The 24,456-nt window shown below is 38.1% G+C and overlaps 1 long non-coding RNA gene across 2 annotated transcripts; it reads left to right on the top strand.

The window, feature by feature from the left end:
• The first annotated feature begins 209 nt into the window (after positions 1-209).
• LOC131905688 (uncharacterized) lies at positions 210-23,064 on the top strand. 2 transcript variants are annotated; one of them, XR_009378016.1, is made up of 3 exons: positions 210-280; positions 22,571-22,801; positions 22,892-23,064. It is a non-coding gene; the product is annotated as an uncharacterized LOC131905688 (long non-coding RNA). The 2 variants fall into 2 exon arrangements; XR_009378017.1 differs by lacking the exon at positions 210-280 and adding an exon at positions 7,540-7,578.
• Positions 23,065-24,456: the final 1,392 nt, after the last annotated feature.

Here is a 24,456-nt window from a genome sequence, read left to right on the forward strand (position 1 = left end):
TCCATCTCCTCCTCTGCTTAGAATCAATTGCTTCTTATATATAATGACAATGAAACCAAAGGCCTTAGCCTAAGTTTATACACTATAATTGTGTTTGTATTTAAATTATAGATAAATTATATAATATATACAATATAGTATATGTTACATTATAGATATAGTATGACACCTAATCATTTGCTGTGTGATACCTGTATCATTTATTTTAGTCATGAAGATGAAATTATTTGGTAGCAGACTTTTCCTGCTCAAGTGCAGGCCATACCAGTCATAAGAACAGGTAAGTGACTGCCTACCATCTGAACTGCCCCACTCCCTAAATTTGGTTCTTAAAGACCCATTATATCACCTTTCCCCCCACCTCACACCCACCCCATAGCCTGCTTCTAATCACAATGCTTGCAGATCTCTACTGCTCAGGTGCAAGCTACCCCAGTCAGAAGAACAAATTCAAGCCATATCAATCAGAAGAACAGAGGTGTCCTGCTGAACCTGAGGCCAAGTTAGCCACCCAAAGTCTAGCCCCCATTTTGAACAGAGACTACTTACTAAATCAGTAGTCACACAAAACCACCAGAAATCCAGGCCAAAAAGATCAGAAGCCCAAAGAGGAAACAGAAACCAAGGAAAAAAACACCTATCCAACAAACACAAACTCAGACCTACAATCATTCCAAACCCAGATGCCTAAATGCCAATGTAAGAACACAGTCAACAACAGAAAGGACAATGTGGCACCATCTGAGAACAGTAATCCTATAACAGCAAGACTTAAATAATCCAACACAGCTGAAGCACAAGAAAATGACCTTAAAACAAGCTTGATGAAGATGATAGCGGTCCTTAAAGAGGAAATGAAAAAAATCCTTAAAGAAATTGAGGAAAAGGCAAACAAAAAAAAAAATGGAAAATTAACAAATTGACTAAAGAATGCCAAAAAAACAAATAGTTGAAGGAAAATGTTGAAGACATGAAAATCTAAATAGAAACAATAAAGAAAATACAAACAAAAAATTCTGGAAGTGGAACATCTGGGTAAGTGAACAGGAACTACAGATGCAAGTATCACCAACAGAATAAAAGAAATAGAAGATAGAATCTCAGCTACTGAAGACAGAATAGAAGAAATAGATATATTTGTTAAAGGAAATGTCAAATCTAAAAAAATCCTGATAGAAAACATTCAGGAAACTATGAAAGAACTAAACCTAAGAAAAATAGGGAATAAAGGAGAAGAATCACAGCTCAAAAACCCAGAAAATATATTTAACAAAATCACATAAGAAAATGTTCCTAATTTAAAGAAGGACATGCCTATAAAGGTACAAGAAGTTTACAAACACCAAATCAATTGAAGTAGAAAAGAAAGGCCTCTTAGTCACATAAAAGTCAAAACACTAAACATACAGAACAAAGAAAGAATATTAAAATCTTAAAAGAAAAAGGCCAAGTAACATATAAATCAGACCTATTATAATTATACCTGATTTCTCAACCAAGACTCTAAAAGCCAGAAGGGCACAGACAGATATGCTGCAGACTCTAAGAGACCATGAATGGCATACCAGACTACTATACCTAGCCAAACTTTCAATCACCATAGATGGAGAAAACAAGATATTCCATGACAAAGTCAAATTTAAATGATATCTATCCACAAATCCAGCCATAGAGAAGGTACTAGAAGGAAAACACCAACCCAAGGAGGTTAACTATATCCACGAAAACATAGGCAGTAAATAATTTTATACCAGCAAAACCAAAAGAAGGGAAACACACACACACACACCACCAACAACAACAACAACAAAATGACAAGAATTAACAGCCATTAGTCATTAATACCTGTCAATATCAATGACCTCAGTTAGCCAATTTAAAAAAAAAAAAAACAGGCTTATGTCATGGATACAAAACCAGGATCTTTCCTCTACTGCATTCAAGAAATATATCTAAAAATCAAAGACAGACATTACCTCAAATTAAAAGGCTGGAAAATAATTTTCTAGGCAAACGGACCAAAGAAGCAAGCTGGTGTAGCCATTCCAATATCTAACAAAACAGACTTCAAACCAAAATTAATTAGGAGAACTGGAGAAAGACATTTCATGCTCATCAAAGGAAAAATCCTCTAAGAGGACATTTCAATACTTAGCATCTATGTCCCAAATGCAAGGGCACCCACATTTCTAAAAGAAACTTTACTAAAGCTTAAGTCACACATTGAATCTCACACATTAATAGTGGAAAACTTCAATACCCCATTCTCACCAATGAACAGATCATCCACACAAAACCTAGACAGAGAAATAATGGCACTTATAGATGTTATAAACCAAGTGGACCTAACCGATATCAACAGAACATTTCACCTAAGCATAAAAGAGGATATCTTCTTCTCAGCACCTTACAGAAATTTTTCTAAAATTAACCACATACTCTGTCTCAACAGATAAAAGAAAATGTAAATAACTCCCTGTATTCTATCAGACCACCATGGATGAAAGCTCGATATCACCAACAACAGAAACAATAGAAAGCTTACAAACTCATGGAAACTGAAAACTGCCTACTGAAAAACAACTGCATTGAGGCAGAAATAAAGGCATTAAAGGCTTCCTAGAATTCACTGAAAATGAATGCACAACCACCTAAACATATGGGACATGATGAAAACAGTGCTAAGAGGAAAGTTCATAGCACTGAGTGTCTGCATAAAGAAATTGCAGAGATCTCATACTAGTGACTTAACAGCACACCTGAAAGCTCTAGAACAAAAAGAAGCAAACATACCCAAGAGGAATAGACTAGATGGCAGGAAATAATAAAACTGAGGGCTGAAATCAATAAAACAGAAACAAAGAGAACAATACAAAGAATCAATGAAACAAAGAATTGGGTCTTTTAGAGAGTCAACAAGATAGACAAACCCTTATCCAAGCTAACTAAAAGACAGAGAGAGACTATCCAAATTAGCAAAATGAGCAATGAAAAGGGGACCACAACAGACAATGGGAAAATTCAAAAAATCATTATGTCATACTTTAAAAATTTGTACTGCATAAAATTGGAAAATCTAAAAGAAAATGACAACTTCTTTCATAGATATCACTTACCAAATTAATCAAAATCAGATAAAGAATCTAAATAGACCTATAGCCTTTAAGGAAATAGAAGTAGCCATTAAAAGTCTCCCAACCAAAAAAAAAAAAAAAAAAAAAAAGCCCAGGCCTAGAAGGTTTTAGCTCAGAATTCTATCAGACTTTCAAAGAAGACATAACACCAATTCTCCTCAAATTATTCCATAAAATAGAAACAGATGGAATATTGCTAAATTAATTTTATGAGGCCATAGTCATTCTGATATTCAAACCACACAAAGATTCAGAAATAGATTTGCAGACCAATTTCCCCCATGAACATTGGTGCAAAAATACTCCATAAAATCTTCACAACCAAATACAAGAACAATTCAAGAAAAAATAATCACTCACCATGAGCAAGTAGTCTTCATGCCAGAGATGCAGGGATGGTTCAATGTATGAAAATCAGTAAATTTAATCCACCATATAAACAAACTGAAAGAAAAAAATACACATGATCACTTCATTATATGCTGAAAGACCTCTGACAAAATCCAAACCCCTTTCATGATAAAGGTCTTGGAGAGATCAGGGATACAAGGAACATATATAAATATAATAAAAGCAATATACAGAAACCTGACAGTCAACATCAAATTAAATGTAGAGAAACTCAAAGCAATTCCACTAAATTCAAGGACCAAACAAGGCTGTCCACTCTCTCCATCTATATTAAATATAGTCCTTGAAGTTCTTACTAGAACAATATGATAACTAAAGGACATTAAGGGGATGCAAATTGCAAAGGAAAATGCCAAAATGCTGCGGTTTCCAAATGATAGGAGTATACACAAGTGACCCCAAAAATTCTACCAGGGAACTAACTCCCACAGCTAATAAACACCTTCAGCAAAGGTCCTAGATACAAGATTAACTAAAAAAAATTAGTAAGCCTCCAACATACTAATGATAAACGGTATGAGAAAGAAATAAGGGGAAAACACCCTTCATAATAGCCACAAATTATATAAAATATCTTGGTATAACTCTAACCAAACAAGTGAATGACCTGTATGATTAAAAACTTCAAGTCTTTGAATAAGGAAATTGAAGAAAGATCTCCTATGCTCATGGGTAGGTAGGTGTAACATAATAAAAATGGTCATCCTACTAAAAGCAATCTACAGAATAAATACAATCCCCATTAAAATTCAAACACCATTTTTTACAGACCTGCAAAGAACTATACTCAACTTCATATGAAAAAAAAAAAAAACAGGATAGCAAAAATAATCCTGAGCAACAAAAGAACTTCCAAAAGTATCACTATCCCTGATTTCAAGCTGTTTCCAGAGATATAGTAATAAAAAACTGTGTGGTATTGGCATAAAAACAGACACATTGATCAATGAAATTGAATCGAAGACCCAGACATACATGCACATTCCTGTGGACACCTCATTGTCGATAATGAAGCCAGAAATATATAGTGGAAAAAAAGAAAGCATTTTCATCAATGGTGCTGGTTCAACTAGATGCCAATATGTAGAAGAATGCAAAGAGATCCATATCTATCAACCAGCACAAAACCCAGGTCCAAGTGGTTCAAAGACCTCAACATAAAACCAGATACACTGAACCTGATAGAAAAGGGGCAATAGCCTTGAATGCACTGGCACAGGAGACAATTTCCTGAATAGAACACCAGTAGCACAGGCAGTAAGATGAACAATTAATAAATGAGACCTCATGAAACTGAAAAACTTCTGTAAGGCAAAGGACACTGCCAACTGGGAAAAAATGCATCCCACAAAATGGGAAAAGATTTTTGCCAATTCCACACCTGACAGGAATAATATTCAAATTCCATAAAGAACTCAAAAGCTAGACACCAATACACTAAATACTCCAATTAAAAATTGGTGTACAGATCTAAATAGAGAATTCTCACCAGAAGAAACCAAAATGTCTGTGAAACACTTAAAGAAATGTTCAACATCCTTAACCATCAGGGAAATGCAAATCAAAATGACTCTGAGACTCCATCTTAACACCTGTCAGAAAGAGTAAGATAAAAAACACCAGTGACAGTTCATGCTGGAGAGGATATGTAGCAAGGGGAACACTCCTCCATTGCTAGTGGGAATGCAAACTTACACATCCACTTTGGAATCAATATGGCAGTTTCTCAGAAAATTGGGAATCCATCTACCTCAAGATCCAGATATATGGTTCCTGGGCATATACCCAAAGGATGATCCATCTTATTAAAAGGATACTTTCTGAAATATGCTCATTGAGGCTCTACTCAGACTGAAACTGGAAACAACCTCGATGTCCCTCAGCCAAAGAATGGATAAAGAAAATGTGCTACAATTACACAATTTACTCAGCTATTAAAAACAATGGCATCATGAAATTTGCAGGCAAAAGGATAGAACTTGAAAAATCACCCTGAGTGAGGTAACCCTGACCCAGAAAGACAAACATGGTATGTATTCACTTATAAGCGGATATAAGCTATAAAGTAAATATAATTGTGTGAGGTCCACAGACCCAGAGAGGCTAAGCAACAAGGAGAGCTTAATGGGGGACACAAGGATCTCACTGGGAAAAAGAAATAGAATAGATTTTGCATACAGACTGGAATGGGTATCATTGTGAATAGAAGGGATCGGGTATAGGGGTGGGGGGAGGGAGAAAATACTGGGAGAAAAGACTGGAGTTTGGGGGCATTTCGGAGTCAAGATAGAAACCTAGTACAATGGGAACTCCATGGAATTCATGAGGCTAACTCTAATAAATACTCCTAGTATTGGCGGACACAGAGCATGAACCTGGCCATCTTCTGTAACCAGACCAGGCCATGAGTGGAGGAATTTTGACACCAAGCCAGCCATAAAACCTTTGACCTACAGTTTGTCCTGCCTACAGAGTGCTCTGGGACCAGAACCTAGCAGAACTGTCATTTAAGAAACCAGAAAGACTTCATCCAGCAACTGATTGGAGCAGAGACCCATGTGAAACATTAAGCAGAGCTGGGGGAGTCCTGTGGAGGATGGGGAGAAAGGATCAGAGGAACCAGAAGAGACAGAGATACCATGAGAACAGGGCCAACAGAATCAACTGTCCAGGATTCATAGCAGCTCACAGTGATCAGGGAGCCTGTAGGTGTCTGACATTGAACCTCTCCATATATTTTATGGCTGAATAGCTTGGAGTTCTTGTGGGACTCATAACAGTGAAAGCAAGGGCTATCTCTGACTGTTTTGCCTGCTTGTAGGACCCTCTTCCTCCTACTGGGTCACCTTGGTAATTGATGGCTTGTACCTTGTATTATTGTAGCAAAATATGTCATGTTTTGTGGATGTCCCTGGGAGGCCTGCTCTTTTCTAAAGGGAGATGGAGCAGAGGTAGAAGAGAAGAGAGGGGAAACTGCAGTTGGGCTGTGAGAAGAGTTTAAAGAAGATGAAATTACTTAAAATGTGATTTTATTCATCTACCAGATAAGTTTTACTAAAGACAGCCCTTAGTATGTTCCTTCTTTAATTGGTAACCATTGATAGCTCCACAGTAAATGCTTAGCACAGTCTAACATAGTCAAACCCTAGAACTCTAAGTGTAGGTCATATTGACTCATTAATGCTTGTTAGCCACTCCTAATATGGTTTCTTATAGAAGCTTAAAAAGAAAGCATACATGCTTGAAATTGTCTTGCAGCCAAGTTTCTGTGCAGGACCCAGGTACAATTTCAGGACTTGGAAGGAAGAAATGGTAATATCAAATGGTGGGCTAATAGCACCCAGAATATGTAAGGATGGCTGCATGTTGCCACTAGGGAAGAGCCTCTATTAAATAGCCAGTTCCTCTTTTGTTGCTAAACTACAGTGGCATTTCCTTAGACATGAGTCTTTCAGACTGTTTCAAAATAATTCAACATTGCATCTTGTGATTATTCCCTTGCTGTTTTCCATATGCCTACAAAGTAATTTTGGAAGCCTAGGCTAGAATACCTACCCAGACTTTCCAACAATGCTTTGAGATAATCATTCATCTTTTTAATTATTTTTCTACTTAAACTAGCTAGAGTGAATTTTTTTATTCTCAATATAGTCCCAGCTGACAAGATTTATCCCTAACTTATTTGCAGAGCCACATACATTTTTACAAGAGCAAACATAATTCATAATCCAGAAACATTTAGCAACTTGCTCTTCTTGTCAACTTTTGTTTCTGCACTAATGTCTCTGTTTACACCACTCCTTCAATATATTTTGGCTTGGCGTTATCTCTTCCCAGTTTCCAAGTATTCAATCATTTCCATACCATAAAGCCTGATGGGTACTTCTTCCATAAAGCCTTTCTTATATCTGAGATAGAATATTGCTTTTGTTTCTGCTTCCCAGCTTTTTGCTTTTATTTATGTATTATTTTCCCCTTCTCTTTTAGGTATTTGTTTTTTTTTTACCTGGACTTTACTTAGCCAGTTTTACAGGTAGATAGAAATCCAGTTCCTATTTATGTTATTATCTGTATTCACTGACCGAAATACTAATGACAGTACATATATGGACCACCTTCTACATAATTATTTTTTGTCGTTTTGTATAACTCTCCTTCATCTATGAATAAATTACAAACTTGAATTAATCATAGAGAATGGACAACAAATATACTTCAGCTCATTATCCACTTTTAGCTCTTTCTGGTTACTAGATGGCACACACTTTGTTAAGCCCCAAACATCACAAATAATAGATTACCAATTGCCTGTGGCCTTGTGGGCCCATGCTCAGACCTGAGCTATCCAGCTGGTTGTGGTGGCACACACCAGTAGGATTTGCTGAAGGAGGCAGAGGCAGGAGGATCCCGTGTTTGAGGCTAGCCTAGGAGGCTTGCTAAGGAGAAGCTATAGCCAGGGACCAGCCACAAACAGTGGAGGGACCATGGAGACAGTGGCTGCTGGTCCAAGTTACTGACTGCTTCTAATCGTGTTGGTGACTGCGGTGATGCTGCTACCTGGGATGAAGGGTTTACTGCTGCTTGTTCAGAGAACAATTGCCAGGACCATCGTGTTACTAGAAAGCATAGGCAAAGGTCAGTTAGGAAAAGTTTGGCAAGACAAATGGTGGGGAGAAATTGCTGTGAAGATTTTCTCTTCTAGGGAAGAACACTCATGGTTCCGAGAGACAGACATCTACCAGACTGTGATTGCTCCAAACCACAGAGAAGACACACACATACACACACACAAACAAAAAAAAAAATCTAAAGGGAACCATGACCACGCCTAACAGTAACTTTGAAATCTTCAAAAGGATGACAGGACCCAACAAAGACAATTTAACAAGGACTACGATAAAGCCATTAAGCTGATTAACACCACTGAAAGATCGACTATGGACTACAAACTACTCAGGACAATTTTGAGATGGCTACCTGAGATGATCCAGCCTGACAGACTACTTGAACAAGGACTTAAATAAGCCCTGCACTTTCTCATTATGCAGAGACTGGACAAATGATACAGGACTTGACAATTAACCAAAAAAATTTTCTTTTCAGGATTCCCTAAAGATACCTTCACCCTAGAAAGCAGAAAGTAATTTTAAGAAAATGATACCCACATTCTCAAGAGGTGGGGTGGGTGGTTTTGGGTTGGTTAATAAGTTATGGATATTGTCATTGTTTATGATGGTTGGTTACAAGTTGTTAATTGTTAATGGTCAGGAAAAAAGCTGAACAAGGAGATTACATTCAGAGTTTTTGTTTGAAAAAAAAGAAAAAGAAAAAAGAGAATATAGATATGAGGCAGATCATTGAATCTACTCTGAGAAAAAAAGATAATAGGATAAATGGGTAGATCATTGAATCTACTCTAAAAAGAAAAAGGGGAAGATATAAAAATGACAAAAGGTAGATTACTGAATCTATTATAAAAAGAAAAAAGAGAGAATATGGATATGATAAGATAAAAAGGGAGATTATTGAACCTACTCTTTAAAAGGAACTACTTCCCCAGACTTCCCTTCTGGACAAGAGGTGAGTCTCTGGGCTCAGCCTAGATCCTATCCCTGGACACCAGCCACTCCGGGGAAGACCTGCCCAACTTGGCCCCAGGTTCTGGCCACCAGGCAGGTTCCCTTCTAGCCCTACCGGGAAGGCTCCCCTTCTCCAAGACCCCCGGCAGACCCTGCAATCTCCACGTCCTGCCCCCACGCCCATCAGCCCGAGACCCCAGCCACTTCCTGAGACTTAGAGATTGGCCCCCAGCTCCCAATTTGCCCTGGACTTCCCTTCTGGACAAGAGCTCCCATCCTGCCCCGGACTTCCCTTCTGGACAAGAGCTCCCATCCTGCCCCGGAGTTCCCATTTGGACAATAAAGCTCCCATCTGGACAAGAGAGACAGACTTCCTGAATCTGTCAGCTCTGTCTGGAACAAGTGTGCTGTTAAGACCAAGAACGAACCACAAGAAGATGGGCAGACATCAAGGCAGAAGTACATACAATAAAATGAAGAGCAATACAGCATCACCAGAACCTAGCCCTCCTCCAACATCTAGACCTGAACATGAAAAATTGGAAGAAGCAGAAGAAAACAGCCTTATGAATAACATCACGAAGAAGGTAGAGGCTTATATAGAGGAAAAGACAAAAAAATGGGAAGAACGCTATAAAAATCTAGAGGAAAGGACAAATAAAGTAGAAGAAAACAATAAACTCCTGGAAGAAAACAATAAAGCACTGAAAGAAAATTATGAAACAGCAAGGAAACAGGTGAAGGAAACAGTCCAAGACCTAAAAAGGGAAATAGAAAAAATGAAGAAGACACAAACAGAGGGAATGCTGGAAATAGAAAATCAGAGTAAACAATCAGGAACTTCAGATGCAAGTATAACCAACAGAATGCAAGAGACGGAAGAGAGGATCTCTGGCATTGAAGATACGGTAGAAAAAATAGATTCATCAGTCAAAGAAAACACTAAAGCCAACAAAGTCATGAACCAAACTGTCCAAGAAATTTGGGACACCATGAAAAGACCAAAACTACGAATAATAGGGGTAGAAGAAGGAGAAGAATACCAACTCAAGGACACAGAAAATATATTCAACAAGATCATAGAAGAAAACTTTCCCAACTTAAAGAAGGAAATGCCTATGAAGATACAAGAAGCCTACAGAACACCAAACAGACTAGATCCCAAAAAAAAAGTCCCCTCGCCACATAATAATTAAACAACTAAACGTACAGAATAAAGAAAGAATATTAAGACCAGCAAAGGAAAAAGGCCAAGTGACTTATAAAGGCAAACCCATCAGAATAACACCCGATTTCTCAATGGAGACTTTGAAAGCCAGAAGGACCTGGACAAATGTAATGCAGACACTAAGAGACCATGGATGCCAGCCTAGACTAATATACCCAGCAAAACTTTCAATCATCATAGATGGAGTGAACAAGACATTTCAAGACAAAGCCATATTTAAATAATACTTATCCACAAACCCAGCCCTACAAAAAGCACTAGAAAGAAAATTCCAACCTAAGGAAGTCAGATACACCCTCGAAAACATAGCCAATAGATAAAGCCACAGCAGTAAACCCCAAAGAAGAGAAGTACACACACACTACCACCAAAAAATAACAGGAATGAACAATCACTGGTCATTAATATCCCTTAATATCAATGGACTTAATTCACCTATAAAAAGACATATGCTTACAGAATGGATATGAAAGCAGGACCCATCTTTCTGCTGCATACAAGAAACACATCTCAAATTCAAAGATAGACACTACCTAAGAATAAAAGGCGGGGAAAAGACTTTCCAATCAAACGGTCTTAAGAAACAAGAGGGTGTAGCCATCCTGATATCCAGCAAAATAGACTTCAAACTAAAACCAATCAAAAGAGATAAAGAAGGGCATTACATACTCATCACAGGAAAGATCCACCAAGATGAAGTCTCAATTCTGAACATTTATGCCCCAAACACAAGGGCACCCACATATGTAAAAGAAACATTACTAAAGCTTAAACCACATATAAAACCCCACATATTAATAGTGGGAGACCTCAACACCACACTTTCACCACTGGACAGATCTCCCAAATCAAAACTTAACAGAGAAATAAAGGACTTACCTGATGTCATGACTCAAATGGACTTAATTGATATCTACAGAACATTCCATCCTAACAAAAAAGAATATACCTTCTTCTCAGCACCTCATGGAACCTTCTCTAAAATTGACCACATACTTGGCCACAAAACAAATCTCAACAGATACAAAACAATTGGAATAACCTCCTGTGTTCTATCAGACCACCATGGTTTAGAGTTAGATTTCAACAACAACAAAAACTACAGAAAACCTACAATCTCATGGAAACTGAATAATGCTCAACTGAATCACCAATGGGTTAAGGAAGAAATAAAGAAAGAAATTAAAGACTTCCTAGAGATCAACGAAAATGAAGACACCACATACCCAAACTTATGGGACACTATGAAAGCAGTGCTAAGAGGGAAATTCATAGCACTAAACGCCCACATAAAAAGTTGGAGAAATCTCACACTGTTAAGTGACTTAACAGCACACCTAAAAGCTCTAGAACAAGAAGAAGCAAAGTCTCCCAGGAAGAACAGACGCCAGGAAATTATCAAAGTGAGAGCTGAAATCAATAAAATAGAAATAAAGAGAACAATACAAAAAAATTAATGAAACAAAGAGTTGGTTCTTTGAGAAAATCAACAAGATAGACAAGCCCTTATCCAAACTAACCAAAAGACAGAGAGAGAGCATCCAAATCAACAAAATCAGAAATGAAAAGGGGAACATAACAACAGACATTGAGGAAATCCAGAGAATCATCAGGTCATACTTCAAAAACCTCTATTCCACAAAACTGGAAAACCTAAAAGAAATGGATAATTTTCTAGATAGGTACCACATACCTAAGTTAAATCAAGACCAGATAAACTATTTAAATAGTCCAATAACCCCTAATAAAATAGAAACAGTCATTAAAAGTCTCCCAAGCAAAAAAAGCCCAGGACCAGATGGTTTCAGCGCAGAATTCTACCAGAACTTCAAAGAAGAGTTAACACCAATACTCTCTAAATTGTTCCAAACAATAGAAACAGAAGGAACATTACCAAACTCCTTCTATGAGGCTACAATTACCTTGATTCCTAAACCAAACAAGGATACAACAAAGAAAGAGAACTACAGACTGATCTCCTTCATGAACACTGATGCAAAAATACTGAATGAAATACTGGCAAACAGACTCCAAGAACACATCAAAACAAATATCCACCATGATCAAGTAGGCTTCATCCCAGGGATGCAAGGGTGGTTCAACATACGAAAGTCCATCAATGTAATACACCATATAAACAAACTCAAAGAAAATAACCACATGATCATCTCACTATATGCAAAAAAGGCATTTGACAAAATCCAACACCCCCTCATGATAAAGGTTTTGGAGCGATCAGAAATACAGGGAACATATCTAAACATAATAAAGGCAACTTATAGCAAGCCAACAGCCAACATCAAATTGAATGGAGAGAAACTCAAAGCAATTCCACAAAAATCAGGAACGAGGCAAGGCTGTCCACTCTCCCCATACTTATTCAATATAGTACTTGAAGTTCTAGCCAGAGCAATAAGACAACGTAAGGAAATTAAGGGGATACAAATTGGAAAGGAAGAAGTCAAGCTTTCCCTATTTGCAGATGACATGATAGTATACTTGAGCAACCCCAAAGATTCCACCAAGGAACTGATACCGCTTATAAACACCTTCAGCAACATAGCAGGATACAAGATCAACTCAAAAAAATCAGTTGTCCTTCTATATACAATTGACAAAGAGGCTGAGAAGGAAATCAGAGATATCACCCTTTACAATAGCCACAAATGACATAAAATACCTTGGGGTAACACTAACCAAGCAAGTGAAGGTCCTATATGACAAGAACTTTAAGTCCCTGAAAAAAGAAATTGAGAAAGATGTCAGAAAATGGAAAGATCTCCCATGTTCATGGATAGGTAGGATTAACATAGTAAAAATGGCAATCTTACCAAAAGCAATCTACAGATTCAATGCAATCCTCATCAAAATACCAACACAATTCTTCACAGACCTGGAAAGAATAATACTCAACTTCATTTGGAAAAACAAAAAACCGAGGATAGCCAAAATAATCCTGTACAATAACACAACCACTGGAGACATCACAATCCCTGACTTCAAGCTCTACTATAGAGCTACAATAATAAAAACAACTTGGTACTGGCCTAAAAACTGGCATGTGGACCAATGAAATCGAATAGAAGTACCTGACTTTAATCCGCACACCTATGAACATATAATTTTTGACAAAGAAGCCAAAAGTGTACAAGGGAAAAAAGAAAGCATCTTCAACAAATGGTGCTGGCATAACTGTATATCAACATGTAGAAGGCTGCAAATAGATCCATATCTATCACTGTGCACAAAACTTAAGTCCAAGTGGATCAAGGACCTCAACATAAACCCAGCTACTCTGAATCTGCTAGAAGAGAAAGTAGGAAGTAGTCTTGAACGCATTGGCATAGGAGACCACTTCCTAAATAGAACACCAGTAGCACAGACACTGAGAGAAACAATCAATCAATGGGACCTCTTGAAACTGAGAAGCTTTTGTAGAGCAAAGGATATGGTCAACAAGGGAAAGCGACAGCCTACATAATGGGAAAAGGTCTTCACCAACCCCACATCTGACAGAGGGCTGATATCCAGAATATATAAGGAACTCAAGAAATTAGACATCAAAATGCCCAACAGTCCAATTAAGAAATGGGCTATCAAAATAAACAGAGAGTTCTCAACAGAGGAAACTCAAATGGCTGAAAGACATTTAAGAAACTGCTCAACATCCCTAATCATCAGGGAAATGCAAATCAAAATAACTCTGAGATACCACCTTATGCCTGTCAGAATGGCTAAGATCAAAAACACTGAAGACACCTTATGCTGGAGAGGATATGGAGCTAGGGGAACTCTCCTCCACTGCTGGTGGGAATGCAAGCTTGTACAACCACTTTGGAAATCAATTTGGTGCTTTCTTAGAAAATTGGGAATCCATCTCCCCCAAGATCCAGCTATACCACTCTTGGGCATATACCCAAGGAATGCCCAATCATACCACAAGAGCACTTGCTCAGCTATCTTCATATTAGCATTGTTTGTAATAGCCAGAACCTGGAAACAACCTAGATGCCCTTCAACTGAAGAATGGATAAATAAAATGTGGTACATATACATAATGGAATACTACTCACCAGAGAAAAACAATGACATCATGAGGTTTGCAGGCAAATGGATGGATCTAGAGAAAATCATCCTGAGTGAGGTAACCCAGACTCAGAAAGACAAACATGGTATGTACTCACTCATAGGAGGATACTAGATATGGAACAAGGATGACTGGGTTGCTAGGGAGGCTACCTGGAAAACAGGACCCCAAAAAAGACACGGCGATCGCCCAATGACAGAGAAATGGAAGAGATCTACATGAACAGCCTGGACATGAGTGGGAGTAATGAAGGGCGAGGGCCGAGGGAAAGAGAGCTTGGGGTAGAGGGAGATCCCAGCTGGATCAACAACAGAGAGGGAGAACAAGGAATAAGAGTCCATGGTAAATGAAGACAACATGAGAATAGGAAGAAGCAAAGTGCTAGAGAGGCCCACAGAAATCCACAAAGATACCCCCACAATAGACTGCTGGCAATGGTTGAGAGACCGCCCGAACTGACCTACTCTGGTGATGGGATGGCCAAACACCCTAATTGTCATGCTAGAAACTGTATCCAATGTCTGAGGGATCTGGATGCAGAGATCCATGGCTAGGCCCCAGGTGGAGCTCCGGGAGTCCAATTAGTGAGAAAGAGGAGGGTTTATATGGGGGAGAATTGTTGAGACCAAGGTTGAGTAAAGCACAGGGACAAATAGCCAAATGAATGGAAACACATGAACTATGAACCAATGGCTGAGGGGTCCCCAACTGGATCAGGCCCACTGAATGGGTGAGACAGTTGATTGGCTTGTTCTGTTTGGGAGGCATCCAGGCAGTGGGACCAGGTCCTGTGCTCATTGCATGAGTTGGCTGTTTGAAACCTGGGGCTTATACAGGGTTGCTTGGCTCGGCCTGGGAGGAGGGGACTGGACCTGCCTGGACTGAGTCTACCAGGTTGATCTCAGTCCTCGGGGGAGGCTTTGCCCTGGAGGAGGTGGGAATAGGGGGTGGGCTGGGGGAAAGGGGTGCGGGAGTGGAGAGAACAAGGGAATCCATGGCTGATATGTAGAACTGAATTGTTTTGTAAAATAAAATAAAAAAAATTAACAAACACGACTTGCTAAAAAAAAAAAAGGAACTACTTGTTTTACATAGGATAAGTAATGAAAATTTTTTGTCTGTGTTTATCAAATGTTGCTGGACTGGACATTGTTAATATATATAATGAATTTTTTGTCTGAATCTGTCAAATGTTAATGGACTAGACTTTTTAGAAAAGAAACTCACTAAAAAGGTGTAAGTGTATAAATTTGAAAGACATTATAAGATAGTTTTGTTAGTAATATAAGTTAGGATAGAAAGTGAATCAAGTACATTTTGGACTTACCAAAATAGGGTAGATAATGGAATATTTTCTCTGAGTTTGTCAAATGCAAATGGACTAGACATTATTTAAGTATTTATTGCTTGTATATATTGTATATAGTTATTGTACTTATTGGATATAGTTTTTCATGTATTAGTTATAAGCTTTTTTAATTTTAGAAAGAAAGGGGAAATGTGGTGATATTGTGTTCCCCAAAGTATTGTGCACCCTAATAAACTTATCTGGGGTCAGAGAACAGAATAGCCACTAGATGTAGAGGCCAGAAAATGGTGGCACACACACCTTTAATCCTATCACTTGGGAGGCAGAGATCCATGCGGATCTCTGTGAGTTTAAAGCCACACTGGGAACAGCCAGGCATGGTGACACATGCCTTTAATCCTGGGAAGTGATGGCAGAAAGCAGAAAGGTATATAAGGCGTGAGGACCAGAAACTAGAAGCTTTTGGCTGGTTGAGCTTTTAGGCTTTGTGCAGCACAGTTCAGCTGAGATCCATTTGGATGTGGACTCAGAAGCTTCCAGTCTGAGGAAACAGGATCAGCTGAGGAATTGGTGAGATAAGGTGGCTGTGGCTTGTTCTGCTTCTCTAATCTTCCAGCGTTCACCTCAATACCTGGCCCTGGATTTGTTTTTATCAATAAGAACTGTTAAGATTTGTGCTACATTTTGCTATTTTTGCTTCCAGTTAAAACAAGACAAAAGGCAACCACAGTGCATGTTCTACAGTGTCTGATTTCAGGACAGGATGTGTTAGCTACTCTACTACAAGAAAACCATTGAAATCTGCTAAGCTAGGTATCAGTAGCTTTTCAAAGACTGGATATGGAAAAAAGTGAAAGTGGGTGATGGAGAAGGAGAAAGAGGAAGGTACATAGACCGATAGCAGGAAGAAGGGAGAGGAAATGGGCCTATGGGGAGATTTTAGAAGCACATATACCCTATAAATCCTAACATTAAAAAGACTGGTGAATCTACCAGGTCTATGAATTGATCCTAAGAAGGATTCATCAATGTTAAAAAAAAAAAAAAAGTATACTTTAAAGTATATTTTCATTCTGCACTAGTTTTGATAAGCTGGGAACAAAGAGGAGCAAATGACTGTATTGAGAAGACAAAGCTTATGAAAGTACAGTGACCACTAAGCAAAACAAAGTAAATGGAAAATCTATGACTGAAATAAAACTACACTTTTCAGGGAGGTAATCCTCAATGAGTTTCACTTCATCAATAGCCAGTACGTTTAATGGTTGGGTTACATTTTATGATCAGTCTCATGCATTTGGAAGTCTCAATTCAGTCTAATAATCTAAGAGTTTATTTTTTTTAATGTGTACCTTTGTGGAGAGCTTTTACCATTCATTTGTTCACTTAGGGACCTATCCTTACATCAAAGTAAACTTTTTCTCACTTGAAAATTCCTGTTTTGAAATGAACATGATTTTGTTAGAAAAATTGCAGACATTTACTTTTCACACACAAAAAAAAATAGTGCAGGTCCCTGGGGCAATGTACGTTATGCAAAGGATTCACTTTACCAGTTGAAATGAGAATCCTCATTTTAATAAATTTCCAGAGGCTAAGACCATGCTTTGAATTGTAATCACGTACAGGGGGAAATTTCAAGTTCAAAAATGTCCATTTTCTTCCAGCACCAAAATCTATCATTTTCAATACTATACTGAATTTGATTTCTCCCCCATGAAAATTGACTGTGTAGCCAAGCCTAGGAAAGTAAGAGAGTGTAAAAACTTAGAAACAAACATTCACATCTAAACAACAGTTTCCATATCGGCTAACTTATCCTTCTTACCCTTCTTGTGAAATGAATGGTTTTAACTGATATTTTTTTTGGAAGTCCTCTGAAAATGACTCACTGAAAAATATGCTTTCCTGAGATTCTGTGGTTTGTACCATTAAGCGGGGGTGGGGGGGGGTGAGGGGTAGTGCTAGCATTGATGCAAACAATGTTTTATATACTCACTTGCTTTAAAAAAGTATTGGTGAGCCCCAAATATTGAGTCTCTATAAAGATGACCCTATAACTCATTAGAGAAAATATTCACGTTTGTGTCACACACACACACACACACACACACACACACACAGGCATCATGATAGGAGTGGCTGTAAAGCATTCGATAAAAAAATAACTTCCTCCAATTCTGCTGCTTACTCCACTACTGAATAAACATGATCTGAAACCAGAATAGTGGTAGAAGTAATAGGATAATGGAAACTAAACAAATCCTTCTTGAAAAACATTACTTTCCTTGATTAAACACGGCTTGCCTTTCTGCTTATCTTAGGTGTCTTGGCCATTGCTGGGTTAATCTTTTCGTTTTCATAAATCCTTCGTCTAGTTTCTAACCCAATATAAAGGTCCAGATGTAAGATACTGGAAGCAATGTAGCATTAATATTTATAAATTCCATTTACACCTTTTCAGGTTAAGTTCTTGCACACCTTTTAGATAATAATTTTTATATTATTAGCCAAGTAATTACATTATTAAAGTTTGGTTTTAGAACTCTAAGCCATTTAATTAAAAAACTTTTCTGTATATCTCATAGTAATGCATGGAATGTCAATTGTTCTTATAGCAATTTAGTAGAAGAGTCAGTGTATTATTTAAGCATAAAAAAATAATTGATTAAAGTGCTGATAAAAACTAATTACACTATAGTTGAAATCATGTCTTACCAACAAGTATAAATCTAAGGAAAAATTAAGGTAATATAAAAAAATAATAAAATTAATAGTAGGGGCTTATTTATAAATACTTAACTGATCTATACAGACATAATAAAAATTTGTTACATAGATGCATACATTATTCATGTATTAGGTTAGAGTCAGGAAAAATCCTCAGGTATCAAACTGATATTACAAGACCCCAAATATTCACCAAGTTATGATAATGTATCTAGTCATAAAATGGTCCCATATTGTGAATACTCTAATGCATCTTATATCATTTTTAAAGCTTATTCCAAAAGTTAGTAACTCAAATGCATACACAAGGGAAAAAACTGATAGCAAATCTGGGGGTGTGTGACAAAGTCATCTGGGGTAGAGCATCTTGTTTTCTACTGATTCCAATGGGAGGAGAGTAAATCAAAGTTAAAAATCCAAGGTACTGCTCCTGTTTACATGTTAGCATCTCTGCTGGGAAAAAACCAAATGCCAGACAGAGCTTGAGCCTGGTCCCTGACTCTTCCAGGTGATGTGGTGTTTGTCCTTATACTGGGTATAAAATGTGAAAAGGAAAAAATCTGGAAACTGCTCTAATAACAAAAGATAAAGAACAAAAACACATTTTCCCCTGTTAGTATATACTGTCAAGCTCACAAGCATTTGGTGGTCATGTAGAATGAGAGAAGCAGCTGATTTGAAGTACAGTATCTATGACTCAAAATTCATCTGGAGAGAGAAACATGGGCAAAGAAGAGCACAGAGCTAAGAAAAGCCATACTATGTTTGATGAAATAAGTACCCTCACATGTCAAATTACTAGTATTAGTATTCTGTAGAGCACTGTGAAGAATGGATGACAAGAGAGAAAGAAGCTGGAATCAGGAAAACATACCAGGGAATATACGTCAGAGAAATGGTAATGGAAGTGCAGAGGGAAATGCGATTGAAAGACGCAACACTACTTCAGATCTAGAGCGACAAGAATTAATGAGGACCTGGATATGGAAAGTACTCAGAAAGGACCGTGGAGGAAGTCTGCAAAAGTCACAAGGCTGGAGAGCAAGGTTGAAGGCGATGCTGTCAACTAACAGCAATGGTGCTCAGAAGAATGGACTTCTGGATAGGAAAGAAAGATACGATTCTCCACCTCAGCCTAATTCAGTTAAGGAATCATCTTCTAAGAGGGAAACCCACAGCACTGAAATAAAAACATTAGAGGAATTGAAATCTCTGAACAGAGAATTTTGGAAGCAACAAAAAGATAAATATTAAGTGTGATATCAGCAGAAGTAAACAGTTCAAAAGATGAGACTTTTAACATCACCAGACACTCAAAAGTTCTGTGAGATCAAGTTTGAGATAGGGAATCAGTAAGAATATCTCTCATTAAACTTAAAGCTAGAACTGCCATATGATCTAATACCAGTCTTCGATACACATCTGAGGGATTCAGGTCAGCACACCCACAGATGCATTTGCACAGCCATGTTTATCACAGCACAATTCACAACAGTCAACGTATGGAATCTACCGAGGTAGCTTTCAACTGATGAATAAAGAACAATGGTGTCCTAAATACACACTGGACTTTCATTCTCCCAGAGCTGAGAAAGAAATTACATTGTCTTCAGGGAAATTGGCAGATATGGAGATTATCATATTAAGTGCAATAAGGCAGATTAAAAAAATTGTTATATTGTCTCTCATTTGTGTAATCTACATTTAAGTATATATTATGTGAAACTAGGATGAGAGCAAGGAGAAGGGAGTAAGAGAGAATATGCAAGAGAAAGAAAATATGAAATTAGATGATATATAATATATATACATATATATATTACATATATATGAAGCATGAAAGCAGAAGAGGACTGTTTGAGGGAAAAAGAACCATCAGAAGTGAAGGGATGCCAGAGAGTATAATGAGGATGGAATAATGTATATGCACAAAAATATCATAAAGAAATCCATTATTTTGTATATGGATAAAAATTAAAATAATATTAATAAAATAATCATGATCCATAACAATAAAGTAAGAAAATGGAGGAAAGTAAAATATTAAAGAAAAGGAAGTTAGAGTCAAAGGAACTGAGCAGGTTATGTATATTTAACCTTGGGAACATGAGAAAAAGACAGAAAAGAAAAGATTTTGGTGTAGTCAGGATCAATGGGAAAATTCCCTTGTGTGTGGAGTTCCCTCTGCTTTTCCCACTTTGGATCATCTTAAGTCTTCCTATAAGCTGATATGGAACCAGTCAGTAGAAAATTAAACCATAGTAAGGAAGCATGATCTTAATGGCATCAATGACTACAACTGTGTGGGGGGGGTGGCAAAATGGAGAAAATGAAATAGAGTCTACTAACTAAATAAATGAATAAATAATAAAATAAGGGTAGGAGACTAGTAAGTTTTATGTTGTTGATTTAGTATATGTTCTTCCAAAATCTCAAGGAAGAATTTAGCAGTAGAGGCCTTGAATGAGGAATGGAAAGCTAAAGAAATGGAACCAAGAGCCATAGTTACTCAGAATTCAACCCTATGGGCAGTCTGTGAATCATGTCGGCCACCTGTTAGAACTGTTTCACTAAGCCTGAAAGAAAATACACTTAGTGAATAGCTCCATTGTCGGATTGGTTGAATTTTCATCTCATGGGCATAAAAAAAAGAAAGAAAAGAAGGAAGGAAGGAAGGAAGGAAGGAAGGAAGGAAGGAAGGAAGGAAGGAAGGAAGGAAGGAAGGACAAACCGACTCCTATAATTATAGCAGCCAGAATTTGGGTTAAGAAAACTCCTCCAACCCTGGAGCAAGCTCAGACTGTGAGTACTTGCCAAAAAAAAAATTCCTTCAAACTAGTTGCAGAGTTGCAGATAACCTGAGCACGAGACAGAAAGGATTTGAGTCAGGATACCAAACTTTCTTCTGCTCATGAAAGTTCTTTATCCACTGAACCAACTTCTCAGTCTCCTTGGTGCAGCCCCATCATTTTACACCACACCCAATGCCACGGGCCTCTCTCCCATCAAGGATTTCCATCCCATAAACTCATGCGTTGAAAAACTGTAATTGGCAAGAGAAAGTTTTACTTACTTCTCAAAACGTATTATTGCACAAAATTGGCAAGATGGAAACATTCCCTAAGGTTGCCTGTTGTCTTTGTCTCTGCACACTAAGGAAGGTGGGAGAGAGAGGGGGAAAAAGATCCTGGGGACCTCAGGAAAGGGAGCAAGAGAACCTGTGATGTGAAGAGAACTCACATGTCTGACGACCTCGCACACAGTGGGTTAGCCATTCATTAATTTTATAGAGCATCTGCCACCATAACTGTATACTGGAATACTGTATACTGACAGGAAATGAGTAGATTTGGTGACCGCTCTCGAGTATGGGCAGATTAAAAAAGAAGAAGAAGAATGTTTTGATTAGGATAGCCTGTCCTTTTTGTATTTCACTTCAGTCTTATGGTGCCTTTTGAATCTGTTACCATCTGTCTTTGTTCATTTGTTTCCATTCCTGGCCTCACCAACATAGGAAGAGTCCCCTGAGGTGCAACGAATTCTTCTCTCACCAAATGACTGGCTGACTGACTAACTGACTGACTAAAGGAAGGAGAAATGATTGAGTCAAGTTAGCATTTGAAGTCCAGCTGTGAGCACTTTCCGCCGGTAGCATGCTTGGTCCAATCTGCTCAGTTACATCCAAAACTGTGGGAGAAGGTTCTTTGCCTAAAGGAGGCAGCCTTCCTCTGACTTTATATCTTCAAAGAAACATATTTCATGATCAAAGCCATGTCTGTTCCACTTATTTGGGGAACAACATTACATTGAAGTTTGAGCTTTAAAAGTGATGAGAAAAAGTTAATCTCTAGGCCACTGCTTCCACAATTTTGGAAATGAATATTCAAAGGGAATTTTTTAGTGGTGTTTTCAGAAACCATGTGATTCTATAAGCAGACATGATATGGGACATAACTCAGGCCCTGAAGGGAAGTAGAATGTCAAAAAGGACTGAGATTTTGCTCTTGGATGCAGTAAACAGCTGCTGCTTATTACATATAGAAATTCAGAGGACTAAATTAACCTCTCTTGATCTCAATTTTGTCTTTGAAGTAGGGAACTTGATGCCACCCGCAATGACTCAGAAGGATATACTGAGACCCACATGTAAAAAATTCAAATCGACGACAGGGCTTGAGGGATAACTTCAGTCATTAAAGGCTTAGGGTCACAGCCAGAAAGACCAAGAGTTCAGTTCTAAAGTGCCCTGCAACCCACAGTTGGTTTTCAATGTCAGCCTAGCCCACCAACACCAGATCCTGTTTCAAAGCACAACAACAAAAGGTAGTATACTGTTAAATACCTGCTTAGAATTTAACAAAAGTTATTGGAAAATACTAAAATTTAAACATTTAAATTTCATTTTTTTTTAAGGAAAGAGAAGAGTTAACCAAAGTATTACTGCCTCTGATGGAAATTGATCCAAGAATTCTGACAAAGAACTAATCAAGCAGCTTCTTCCAAACCCTTCTCCAAAGAAGCCACAAAAAGTTGCTTGCTAATTTTTATTCTCTCTGACTCGCCATAAAATCAATCAAAGCATGCTCTTTGCTAGTGTCATGCTTTTTAGAACAAGCATAGACAACACAATTACAATGTAGCAAGTGGGAAGTTTCAAGATGCACCCGAAATAAGATACACAATTGGTACCTGACACAATTGGTACCTGTAAACCAAATGCGTATCTGCTCACTGATTACAAAGCTCATATTCTAGGAGGCTGCATACAAGGACCGGCACTTTCATGTTCTCACACACGCAAAAAGGCCTTCACAGCTCTTTGGGGTTTTTTTGAGGGGAAGGGAGGTGTGGTATTTGGCTTAAGCTTCCACTTACATAATCCATGACTGAAGGAAGTTAGAACAAAAACTCAAATGGGGGAAACTCTTAGGCGGGAGCTAATGCAGAGGCCATGGAGGGGTGCTCCTTCCTGGCTTACTCCTTATGGCTTGCTCAGTCTGCTTTCTTATAAAACCAGGACCACTAGCCCAGGGTGCCCCCTGCAATGGGTTGGGCCATGCTCCATCAATCACTAATTAAGAAAATGCCCTAAAAATTCTTATAGAAGCATTTTATTTTTATTTTAGGTTTTTTTCCTTTCACTTAAAATAGTTTCCCCCTCCCCCCCCCCCCCCCCCCCCGCACACAATATATCTTGATTATGGTCTCCCCTCCCTCTACTCTTCCCAGTTGCTCCACACCTCACCTCCCATTCTGAACTATACCCTTTATGTCTTACATTAGAAAAAATGGGCCTCTAAGGGATAATAATAAAATAAAATATAATAAAACTAATGTGTCAGAGTTGAACAATATAAACATAAGAATATAAACATAAGCCAAGGAAAAGGTACAAGAATCAGAGACCCCTTCATTCCCACACTCAGGAATCTCATAAAAACACTAAATTGGAAGTCACAAAATAGTCCAGAGGACCTGGTACACAATAGTGCAGGCCCTGTGTATGCTGCCTCAGTCTCTGAGTTCATATGAGTTTTGATCGTGTTGATTTTGAGAGCCTTATTTTCTTGGTGTCCTCCATCCTCTATGGCTCTTACCCTTCCTGCTTCCTCTTCAATGGGGTTCCCTGCACCTCCAAATGAGGGATGTGATGGAAACATCCCATTTAAGGTTGAGTGTTCCAGGGTTTATCACTCCCTATATAAAGTCTTGTGAGTCTCTATACTTGTTCTCATCTACCATTGGAGGAAGTGTCTCTGATGATGGCTGAGCAAGGCACTAATCTATGGGTAGAGTTGTTGTTGTTTATTTTTACTTGTTTTGCTTTCCAAACAGTAGTATTTTGTTTTAACTTATATCCCTGAGCTACGTAGTCTCAGGTGGCTCTTGGTCCCACAAGCACTGTCAGCTTTGGGTTCCATCTCAGGGAGAGGGCCTTAAGTCAAATCAGACATTGGTTGTTTCCTCCTACAAGCTTT

Source organism: Peromyscus eremicus, chromosome 3 (assembly GCF_949786415.1).
Source record: "Peromyscus eremicus chromosome 3, PerEre_H2_v1, whole genome shotgun sequence".
Taxonomy (NCBI): domain Eukaryota; kingdom Metazoa; phylum Chordata; class Mammalia; order Rodentia; family Cricetidae; genus Peromyscus; species Peromyscus eremicus.